Here is a 12,440-nt window from a genome sequence, read left to right on the forward strand (position 1 = left end):
TTTTTTTCTCATAAAGCATATGGTTATATAAGGTTCCTTTAAGATGAACTTTAATTTTTGGCATACTGAAGCCACTCTCTCACACAGTCCTTTGTGAGAACTTGTCACATGTTAGGAGTAAGATAGGATGCAGTGGGAGACAGAGAATCAATGATCTACCAAAACTGATGAACACAGACTGAGACCTTGTTTTTGAAAGACCCCAAAGCTGCTGAAGAGACACTGTGTGGGCTCCAAAATAGGATGACGCCATAGCAGTTGGCAGAAATGCAATATTCACTTCTTGAATGGAGGGCTGTGAGTGAACTTAGCAAGGCTCTTAAATCAGTCATGAGGCAATCTTGCTGCTAAAACATTTCACAGTCTTATTCCAAAAACAGTGTTATTTCTCAATATTAAAAGTTGAAATGTATTGTTACTTTCCATCATGTTAGGTTGTTTAAGATGTCTGAAAAACAATCTGAGGGTTTTGAAGGGGTGGGGGGTGGGAGGTTAGGGGAACCGGTGGTGGGTATTAGAGAGGGCATGGATTGCATGGAGCACTGGGTGTGGTGCAAAAACAATGAAAACTGTAATGCTGAAAAAAATAATTAAATAAAAAAAGAAAAAAAAAAAGATGTTTTTGTCCTTCAGTGACCAGATTTTAATGGCACTTTCCACATTGTATGTTGGAAATTGTCTTTGTGTTTTCAGTCCCCCCCAAAGTGCACATTTTAAAAAGGTTTTTGAAAACTCTTGGCTTCCTAGAGCATCCTTAGGTTAAAGTGAATGGAAGTTGATGACATATATTCCAACTAACAGATGGCCAAGAATAGAATAAATACTATTAAACATATCTGTTAGCACCATGTCTAAGAACATAGGCACTTAGAACAAACCTTGAGAAATTTAAACAGCAGGCAAGCAGACACCAGCTAGGTTCTGGTGTCTGACCTTTGTTACCCCTGTTTCTCATATGACTGAGCAGAGAAAACTCATGGGAGATTGATATGCAGCTGAGAGTAAGGCTGTAAAGAGTGATTTTATTATTTGTCTGGAGCTGAATAGACTTTTTTTAAAATGGTCCATATTGACCTCTGGGCAAGGGAGTAGTAGGCTTTAGAGGTGAAATTATGTGTCAGGAAATGGAATGTCTTGCTGAACTGATGCTGCTCCTAGAAATTTACACTCACTTGGAGAACACTTTCTCTGTTAAATTCAAATACTCACCATATTTAAGGTATACTTAAATTATTGTTAGTGGTGATAGTCATTTGGATAAGTAAAATTGTAGTTATCATACTATTTGTTGTCAGATCTTCATCTCTCTTTCTTGGGTTATTTTCTTTGATTTCCAACATTCCACTACCATGTTTATAATTCCTTGGATTTAGATACCTGGCTTCCCCCACTCCCCCGCTACCTCAAAATATTCTTCTACCCCAAAGCTATGCATGGTAGCAAGATATTTATTTCCTTTGCATTTTTTAAACCAGGAGACTTTAAACACATTATTCATACATCTTACATGTCTTTCTGACATAATGTGCATTTCTGCATTGTATTTTGTTGCATCCAGAAGAGAGCATCCCAAGAACAAAAAAGAAATAGTGGATTGCTATGAATGAACACAGGCATCATGAATAGCATTCCTTCTGTTTTTTCATGAGAATATCGAAAGCATTTCTTAATTACTTTTTGAGCACTTAGAATGTACATAAGTAGACATACATACAATCACAGTAAGATAGTGACCCTTATAGTTTTTGTTGTAATGGCCCTTAGAGTTGGGGAGAAGATATATATATACACACGCCAGTTACATGCATGTATATATACACATACACATTCTGAATACTCTATTTAGAAAAGTTAGTGGTTGGGACAGAACAATAGGATCTATAAAATTTCATACAGCACTTTGTGATGGGGTGTGAGCATGAGTATGAGAAAAGGAATATTTAGGAAATAGTTACTGAGAAATTATTGAAACTTCTTAAATTTTAAACTCAAGTTTCATTAGTTTTTTGTTTAGAGGAGTATTATTACCATCAATTATGATTTTTAAGAAAATGCTTTTCAATATACTGCATATTATTACTGTCAATTATGATTTTTAAGAAAATGCTTTTCAAACATTGTATTTCCTCTTAAACTATAAATTACTACGTCATTAGCATATTTTCTTTGAAGTACAGCTTGATTTATAGTATTGAAAAAATTTTTGGTGGTATACTCACATCTACACCACAAAAGAATAATAATAAAAATATTTTAATTATTGCCATATAATTTTAAAAATCTGTCATTTTAAAATGTTAGTAAAAAAGCCATGCTTGGGGCACCTGGGTGGCTCAGTGGGTTAAAGCCTTTGCCTTCGCCTCAGGTCATGATCTCAGGGTCCTAGTATCGAGTCCCGCATCAGACTCTCTGCTCAGCAGGGAGCCTGCTTCCTCCTCTCTCTCTGCCTGCCTCCCTGCGTACTTGTGATCTCTGTCAAATAAATCCTTAAAAACAAAAAGCCTTGGGGCGCCTGGGTGGCTCAGTGCGTTAAGCAGCTGCCTTCAGCTTAGGTCATGATCCCAGGGTCCTGGGATCGAGCCCTGCATTGGACTCTCTGCTCAGCAGGGAGCCTGCTTCCTCCTCTCTCTCTGCCTGCCGCTCTGCCTGTTTGTGATCTCTCTCTGTCAAATAAATAAATAAAATCTTAAAAAAAAAAAAAAAAAAAAGCCTTGCTCAAAATTACAGAAAATCAGGAAAGGTAAATTGATGATATAAATGGCAATAGTAAGGACCAAAAGAGTTAATAAATAAGAAATTTTATATTATTCACTCAGATTCGTATAGTCTACTTAAAACAGTCTTTTCTCTAAATGAGTATATCCTATTTTGAAATAAAAAGTCAAATTTGTACCAACATATGATAGTTTTCCAGGACACATAGATATATAATCTAATTCAGATAATTCAAATCACATGCTGCATAAATTTAAATATTGCATTATCAAAGCTGACAAAAGGTAGATATATAAATGTCCGTATCTCCTACACAGAGAAGATAATTTAAAACCCATGTCCTTCTATTGATCTCTTAAATACATTTAACTTTAATTTTTATTGTTCTTCTGTCTTAATACCTTAAGAACTCAGTTTTGAGGAAGAATTTGTTAAGGATGGGATACTTTTCATTGATCATTAAAACTGCTGCAAATAGGCAAAGGTAGAATCTCAGACTTGATATTTCAAATGTGATTGAGCTTTCAGAACTTCTTAGGTGTCTATTTTTGATTAGGTGTCTGTTCTTGAAGATTAATTTTTTATGACTGTAGGATGATTGCATAGAATCACCCACTGAATGCTTCCTTTATTTAGTTTTAATCATTCTACATGTAAGATTTTTTTTCCTTAAACAATAAAACTTTTATGCAAATATTTATAAAAGCCGGTCCTAAAATTACCAAAATGCCTCTGTTGCTTTGTTATACAGAGAAATATTAGGAAACACATTTGGTAATAAAAATTAATTATGATAAAAAAACTATGAAGAGATTAAATCAAAGATATTCCTTTGTGATTTCAAGACTTTGTCTTTATCTACCATGTCCACAGGGAAAAATCATTGCAAGAGAGCAGATAATAGGTTTGGGTGTATAAAATTAACTCGTGTTTACAGCATTGCTTAATTTTTTTTTTAACTATAGAAAGGTGTTTTCCAGCATCAACAGTTACAACAGCACATTTTTTCAGTTGTATAATTTAGAGGAAGACTGGAACTCCTAGAACAATTAGGAAAAAAGTCAATAAAAGTAGATCAAGTTGAAGAATTCATGGTTAACATGAGAGCTAGCCTTCACAAGCTATAAGGCCCGGGATAGGTGAACTTCCTTACAGAATTAAAAGAACATATAGTTTTAAAGTAATCAAGAAGATAAAGTATGATATGATTATACTGGTTGTATTAGTGATATTTTAATTTAATGTATTTGATACCTTATAATCTTTGATTTTTTTGTGGTAATATTAAAAGAATTACTTAAGGCATTCAGTGTGATATGTGCTTATAATGAATGAATGAAAGACTGATAGAAAAAATAAAAATAATACACAAAAATGAAATTACATAAGACATGTTAATTTATAAAAATTAATTTTACATTTTGTTAGCAAAACACCTGAGACTAAAGAAATTATTATAGTCAAAATTATGTTCTTTTACTGGGTGCCTGGGTGGCTGAGTCAGCTAAGCATCTGCTTTCACCTTAGGTCATGATCACAGGGTCAATGCCTGTAATCAATAGATTATAAGGCATGATCACAGGAATCAAGTCCTGTGTCAAGTTCCCTGCTGTGCAAGGCGTCTGCTTCTCCCTCTGCCCCTCCCCCTAATCATTCTAATTTCTCTCTCACTCTTTGGAATAAATAAATAAAATCTTTAAAAACAATTGTGTTTCTCCACAAGAAATACTATACTTTAAAATAATTCTTCTGAACTTAAAAATATAAATAAATATTAGTTTCTGTTATGTTTTTGTTTTTAATTAAAAATTTTTTCCAATTTTATAGTATCTACTGTTTTTCTGCTATGAAAAATGAGCAAATTAACTACAGACTTTTGCTTTACTTCCATCTCCTTGTTGTTCTGCCAAACTTTGTTATTCGTATTTTTAATTTTACATTTTAAATATTTATAATTATGGTATACATTAGTGCTGTTCATAAATATTTCTGGCTTTCTGCTTCCAAGCATATGGTAGAATTTGTATTCTATCCCTGTCTTAGTCTACTTGGGTTGCCATAAAAATAAATCATAGACGGGTGGCTTAAACAAGAGAAATTTATTTTCTCACTGTTCTGGAGATGGAAGTCTAAGTTCAGAGTGCCAGCACTGTGGGCTTCTTGGTAAGGACTCTTCCAGGTTTGTTGATAGCTGTCTTCACGTTATGTCCTCTACTTTTCCTAGGTGTGTGCACAGGATCCCACTGTCTCTCTCTTGCTCTTCCGATAAGGCCACCAGCCCTCAGCCTCATGACCTCATTTAATGTTAAGTACCTCCTAAAAGTCTCAGTTCCAAAGACATCACACTGGGCCTTGGGATTTCAACGTATGAATTTAGCGGGATACTATTCGGTCCATAGAAATTCCCATTTAAATTTAATATAGCCATATGACTTCTCAGCCAAAAATATGTAAGTGAAACTTTTAAAACCCTGAGTTGCCAGGTTCCATTTCCACTGCTACCCTGAGTGTGAAAGTTTCCATTGGGATGAAGTCTTTCCTGTCTGGTTCTCTGAAGGATTACCACAGACATGGCCCCACTTCTGACCGGTGTCTGTCTGTATGACGTGGTACGGTAAAACCTCCTTGTTGTGCTAAGCCATTGAGAGGTTGCAGCATGTATTACTAGGGGTTTACCTAACTCATCTGAGTGATGTAATGAAGTACGGCATCTGATTTGGGTCAGCAGTTAGTTCTCTTAGGTTTCAGATGTCCAGTTGCATTTATATGATTTTATCACCTCTCGTTTTCAGTCATTTTGATCTTTATGTTAATTAATTATCAAATCATATGCTTTTTTTTAATTATTTATTTCTTTTCAGCGTAACAGTATTCATTGTTTTTTGCACCACACCCAGTGCTCCATACAATCTGTGCCCTCCCTAATACCCACCATCTGGTTCCCACAACCTCCCACCCCCCGCCCCTTCAAAACCCTCAGGTCATTTTTCAGAATCCACAGTCTCTCATGGTTCACCTCCCCTTCCAGTTTCCCTCAACATCCTTCTCCTCTCCATCTCCCCTTGTCCTCCATGGTATTTGTTATGCTCCCCAAATAAGTGAGACCATATGATAATTGACTGTCTCTGCTTGACTCATGTAATGTTCTACGTCATGTTATTTCCTTCTGGGACATACCTATTTTCCTTCTAAATGTAGGAAATATAATTATTAAGTTCATTTTATTTTTTGGAACTCTGAAAGAACTTCCATTCCTTTTTGCATTGAGCTCTGTCCTAGAGAAGTCTGAGGATAGCCTGATATTTCGCCTCTTCTATTTGATTTTTTTTTAATTTTTCTGTTGCAGAGAACATGAATGTTTCAATTGTTTTTATTGACAGATATTACACATTAAAAAGTGCACAAAAATAAAGGATAATGGGTAATAATACAGCAAACTTTCAGTTCAAAAAATAGAACAATGTCAGGATCATAGTCTGCCCTTTAAATAGTCCAACTTTTTAAATTACAACTTTCTTGCTCTTTATATTTTGTCTCCTATGTTTATATATAAAAAATGCATTTTGGAGAACAGTGTGGAGATTCCTCAAGAAATTAAAAATAGAACTTCCCTATGACCCTGCCATTGCACTCCTGGGTATTTCATACAGATGTAGTGAAAAGAAGGGCCATCTGTACCCCAATATTTATAGCAGCAATGGCCATGGTTGCAAAACTATGGAAAGAGCCAAGATGCCCTTCAACGGACGAATGGATAAGAAAAATGTGGTCCATATACACTATGGAGTATTATGCCTCCATCAGAAAGGATGAATACCCAACTTTTGTAGCAACATGGATGGGACTGGAAGAGATTATGCTGAGTGAAATAAGTCAAGCAGAGAGAGTCAATTATCATATGGTTTCACTTATTTGTGGAGCATAACAAATATCATGGAGGACAAGGGGTGTTAGAGAGGAGCAGGGAGTTGGGGTAAATTGGAAGGGGAGGTGAATCATGAGAGACTATGGACTCTGAAAAACAATCTGAGGGGTTTGAAGTGGTGGGGGGAGTTGGGGTACCAGGTGGTGGGTATTATAGAGGGCATGGATTGCATGGAGCACTGGGTGTGGTGAAAAAATAATGAACACTGTTTTTCTGAAAATAAATAAATTAATTAAAAAAATTTTTTCAAAAAGCTGAACTATATAGTGATCTCTCTTTCTCCTCTGGCATGCACCAAGGAAAGGCCACAGTAAGAATGTCATCATCCACATTTAAAAATATGAACCATTTTCCTTCCTTCCATCTTTCCTTCCTCTTCTTTCATTTCTTCATTCATTCACCTTATTGTCCTTTAATCTTCTCTTCATTCATTAAACATCACATTTTGAGCCCCAACTTTTTGTTACTTATTGCTTTGTTTCGGTCATGGTTATATAGCATTTGATTGAATTGTCATACCATAATTATTTGTACAGTTTACTGCAGATTTATATTTTAGTTGTTTAGAGTTTGGGCTATTTTCTATCATAATGCAATTAGCATTCCCATACATGCATATACGTAGAAATGAGTTATACTCATTATACTTTGAGTTGTACTTAGGAGTATAAGTGCTGCTTTATCGGCTATATATTTAGCTAACATTATTCGATAATGACAAATTGCTTGCCAAAATGTACCAATTTAAATCTTCACAGGTATGACATTAGAGTCTCCATTGCTCTACATCTCCATTAACATCTGTTGCTCTGAGACTTTTAAAATTTAGTCAGTGTGGTGAGTGTGTATTTGGTATCTCATTAGGATTTAACTGGAATTTTCCGAATGACTGATACTAAACACCATTTATTATTCTGCCAGTTAAAAGTGTTGCAAATGCATTTTATCCTATAGTGCATATTTTGAGAACAGAATACTTTTACATTCTGCAGGATTAGTGTTGAGTAGATTATTTTGAATAGCATTGCATAAAGGCATATATTGGATTTAGGATTTTGTTTGAAACTTCGGATATCATTAAAGGAAAGACGAACAAGTGCCCACAGGTGAGTTGATGAATTTTTGTTGGTTTTGGGAAGGAATGAAAGCTACTAGCCGTGTTATTATGAGTATCCTTTCTAAGTGGAACTAGGGAGGGTCATTAGCCAGAAAGCTGAAGTTTCTTAAGTGAGAATAGTTTTTAAATGACATATTTTCAGATAATATTAGCATATTATATTTGATTATCACGAGTTACTTGGCTTTTCGAATGTGTCGAGCTTCACACTAGAATCCGGGGCTTGAGAAGTGAATAAGAGATCATTCTTATACTCAAGCAGCTTTAAACTTAGGTAGAAAATAGAAGGCTCTGTATTTTTAAAATGTGAAAAGTGACAGCATGTAAACTGTTCAGAAGGGTGGTAGTGTCTTAGTAGTGTCACGTAGGGACTTGAAAAGGACCGAATCTTGAAGGAAATCTGCAACTAGATAACTGGAAGTGAGTAGAAAGCATTCCCAGCTGAAGGAGTAGAAGGACACGAGTGGCAAGGGTGGAGAGCCACAGAAGAGGTTTCAGGGTAAATAAAGGGACTAGATAGACTAGATGGGAGGTGAATTCAGAGGGGTTGATAATCAGCGAATGACCCTCAGTGCCAGCACAAAGAGCTCTTACTGTATCTTGGGCTACCAGAATGCCATCAAGAATTATACAGTCGCAGGCTGGGGGACGGAGAACTAACAAGAGAAGTCCTATTTTAATAAGAGCAACTGGGAGAAACCACATGGAATAGACAGGTGTCGCGCTCTCCCTGCCCGCAGAGATGACGCAATACACACACAGGTCGATGCACAAGCTCTTGTTTTATTCCCTGGTCGATCTTTCTCCTTCCCTTGCGGGGAAGTTCCCTTATATAGGGCATAACAGCCACTCACAGAGGTGTTCATGTGACGAGCATGAGGTCACGTGTGGGCCAGGGCGGATGTTTTTCAGGCTGGCCGTGCCGCTTGGGCTATGAAGCCCGCGCCATCTTAGGGGCGCGACCCCAACAGACAGGTGGGACAAGGAAAACAAAATAGCATGGCGATTTTGTCAACTGTCTGTTAATGGAAGGTTGGAAGAAAAAAAACAGTTGTTGGGAACTTTATTGGAAAAATCAGCTACTCTTCATGAGAATTTCGGTAAGTGACAAGATTTAGAGAAAACTTTAAAAAATCATCATAACCTGATGTCAGTCATACTGAGAGAATAATGCTACTACTTGAAAGTGGTACCATTCTTATTTATTCTACATTATGTTTGACTATGCATTTGGGAGACGGAGAATAGAAAGAAAGAGATTAGCCTTAAAACACGAGAGGCACCTTCTTTCACAGGCAAACATGGAGCCTTCCAGGGTACATATATTTCTTCTGAAAAAATGTTTTGTGCAGTTTGAATTGTCTAGGCAAATATCACTGCTAAAAATAAAAAGTTATATGGTTTTTCTTTCTCATTAGAAGTATAATGTGAAAATCTTCCTTATTATAAGAATAAAGAATATTTTGTCATATAGTTCATCTGAGAGCATGTTTTGGAGAAAAAAAAAAGTACAACTACTTAATAGAGTTTTTTCCTGAAGAATCAGCACCATATGTTCATAAAGAATCTGAAAATATTTTTCTATTTTTTTTCTCAGTGGTTCATTTGTTTGGAAGTCTAAAATAGATTGTAATTACTAAGAGAAAATGCTTTTTGGAAAAATACTGATAGAAGTTGTCTGGCAATACTGGCTTTTTCTTCATTGTGAGCAAGTACTAGATTAATAATGGAAAACACACTAATACTTCAGATATATTTGGGAATTGACATTGTGATCCCAGGAATAGTTATACAGACCTTTAAGAGATGCTTAATATTTTCTCTGTAATTAAAATTTTGATTATAGTTGATATGTCACATGGATAGCTTATGGATCAAACCCTTCTTAAAAGATATTTTTATTATGATGTAAAAATCACGTACACTTTTAATGATTCAACTCTTCTTCTAGGAAATATTAGTTTCTTTTAAAAGAGTCATTCAAGAAATCACAAAGTCTTTCCCTACGTTTACCATACTTAGTGCCTTGATAATTTTCTTTTCTCTATGACCTTTACAAGAGCACAGATTTAAAGCATTAAATAGTGAATATCAGAATGCTTTCCTGGAGGCATAAAGAGCTCACTCACAGTACAGTTATTACACAACTCACATACCTTTATATAGTTTCTGCTCTAGGAAATAAAAGGTTAAACACGCTTTTCATATTGCAAAAGCCAAACAGTGACAAATGGAAGGGCATGTTTTTAACCTCTTTTGATTATCTGTAATGTTTAAGAAATGCTACAGTGAATAAAACCTTTTAAATAGAAAATTATATTCAAAAGATTGTGACAGACTGTCATGACATCTTATGTCCTAGTAGCACAGAAACAAACCTGGAAATCACTCTAATAGTTAAGACCAGCACAATGGAATTTTAATTAAAGGACAATATTTTGGTTTGCAGGATAAATAGGAAATCTCAGCCAGTCAAAATTGACAAGCAGAATCTCTGTTGCTAGGCATTTGCAATATATGCCTATTGTATATATTACATGCATTTTAATGTTCAGATTCTGTATTCCATTTGTAGTCAAGTAGCTGAATTATTTCTTCCAACACTCACAGTTTTGAATTCTATATAATTATTTTCAGTCAAAAACTCAGAATTTTTCTCCCCATTTTTCTGTAGTACCTAATTTTTGCTTTCATTGTAAGGAAAAATTGGAGTTTTAATTTTATATATATACAGATTTTTATATATTTATACATATTTTTATATATTTGTATATCTACATATTTATATATACATATTTTATTTTTTATTTTAAATATTCTTTTTAAGAAATATTTTATTTATTTATATGACACAGAGAGAGAGATCACAAGTAGGCAGAGAGGCAGGCAGAGAGAGTGAAGCAGGCTCCCCTTTGAGCAGAGAGCCTGATGCGGGGCTTGATCCCAGGACCCTGAGATCATAACCTGAGCCGAAGACAGAGGCTTAACCCACTGAGCCACCCAGAGGCCCCATATATACATATTTAGACAGCATATTTTAGATAGCAGAGTGTTTACTGTGTCTTAATATTTCTGATGTTTAGAGAATTTGGCAGTGGTGCTTAGGTTTTAGGGAATTAGCTTGGAAAACAGGTGTCTACACTGCTTCTGAAGGGCGTGCAGAATCCAATGTGGGTCAGTAAGGAATTTAAACTTGATCTGGGTTATTGATGGTTACTCTGGTCTATCTGAGGCTAAGATGAACAAAAATTTTCTAGTTTGTTGGAAACAGGGACATCCAAATAGAAAGCATGATCCAAAGTGTTAAAAGAACAAAAAAGCAACAGGTCAGAAAAAGGACAGAGATCTCCATTCCCCCAGATCAGAGAATTTCATATGAGTACGTCAACTTCCTGGAACTGCAATTATTCTGATGCATCATAGTGCTTCAGGATCCAGTACAAATTTAGATAATGTGTATGTGCAAAATACGCTATAGTTTCAAAACAGTACAAATGAAAACATGTGAAATACTGCAATAATTTTTAAGTTGATTATATACGAACACAATTCAAATACTAAAAGTAGTTTTACTTCTTCTTACCTTTACAAATGTGTCATTAGGAAATTTAAAATTACATATGTGACTCCTATTATTGTTACTCAAATGTGATCCTATGGTCTTGAAGAATCATCTTTATTTTCTACAAAAATCTGTAGTTAAACCGAAAACTGTGTCAGGTCTTTCAGACAATGACTGTAACTTCAGAGAGTTCAGAGGCTGATTTATGGAAAAGATCATATTCTCCTGTAAATAATTCATATCTCTCATTCCTCTGAAAGGGCCTCCTTAAGCTCTTTTAGGGATCTTCATGTCATCATTTTAACATTTGGATGGAATCATTTGTGGTATTTGAGATTCGTTGGATTATCTATTTGCTTTAGAAAACAAACAAATTTAAAAAGACTCGAGAATTGGCTAGTTTTAAATATTTAAAACTTCAATGTAGCTGTTGCCTTCTCTTTAAATAAATAATTATTCACATATAAAAATATATATGTTGACGTTCCCATGCATCATCTTGACAGGTTTGTGAATGAGATTTTAAAATCAAACAACTTGGTTAACTGCTCTAGTTTTTTTGAAAATAGCTATCATCACTATCTGTGTTTTTTTTTTTTTTAATTTTTTTATTTTTTTATAAACATATATTTTTATCCCCAGGGGTACAGGTCTGTGAATCACCTGAGAATTCTGTAAATACTGTCGCATAATATTACCTATATTTCATGTTATTATACATACAGGAGGTATAAATACATGTTTTCAAATCTAAAAATTCCTTTGTGTTTGTGACCTGTATTAATCTTTTGGACTAGGAAGGTAGAAAAAAATATGAAAAAAAAGTGCCAACAACTTTGGTAAAACCAATCACCTTTTCAGTACTATAAGCCTTTGATCTTGAATTAGATTTATGAAAATTAAATGTACCTGTGTATATATAGTAATGTGTTTTTTTATTTTGTTTCTGTGCCTACAAACTACTTTGAAAAAATCCAGAAAATATCTAGCCATTAAAGTGTTTTCCTTCATCTGACTCTATAGGGTCACTTCCAGTTTCTCAGTAGTACAGGTTTATATACTGTCTTATGCTTTAGAAATAGTTAACTTAAGAAGTCTTGAGTAAGTAATGCTCTGCATAA

The sequence above is a fragment of the Mustela nigripes genome, chromosome 3 (assembly GCF_022355385.1).
Source record: "Mustela nigripes isolate SB6536 chromosome 3, MUSNIG.SB6536, whole genome shotgun sequence".
Lineage (NCBI taxonomy): Eukaryota > Metazoa > Chordata > Mammalia > Carnivora > Mustelidae > Mustela > Mustela nigripes.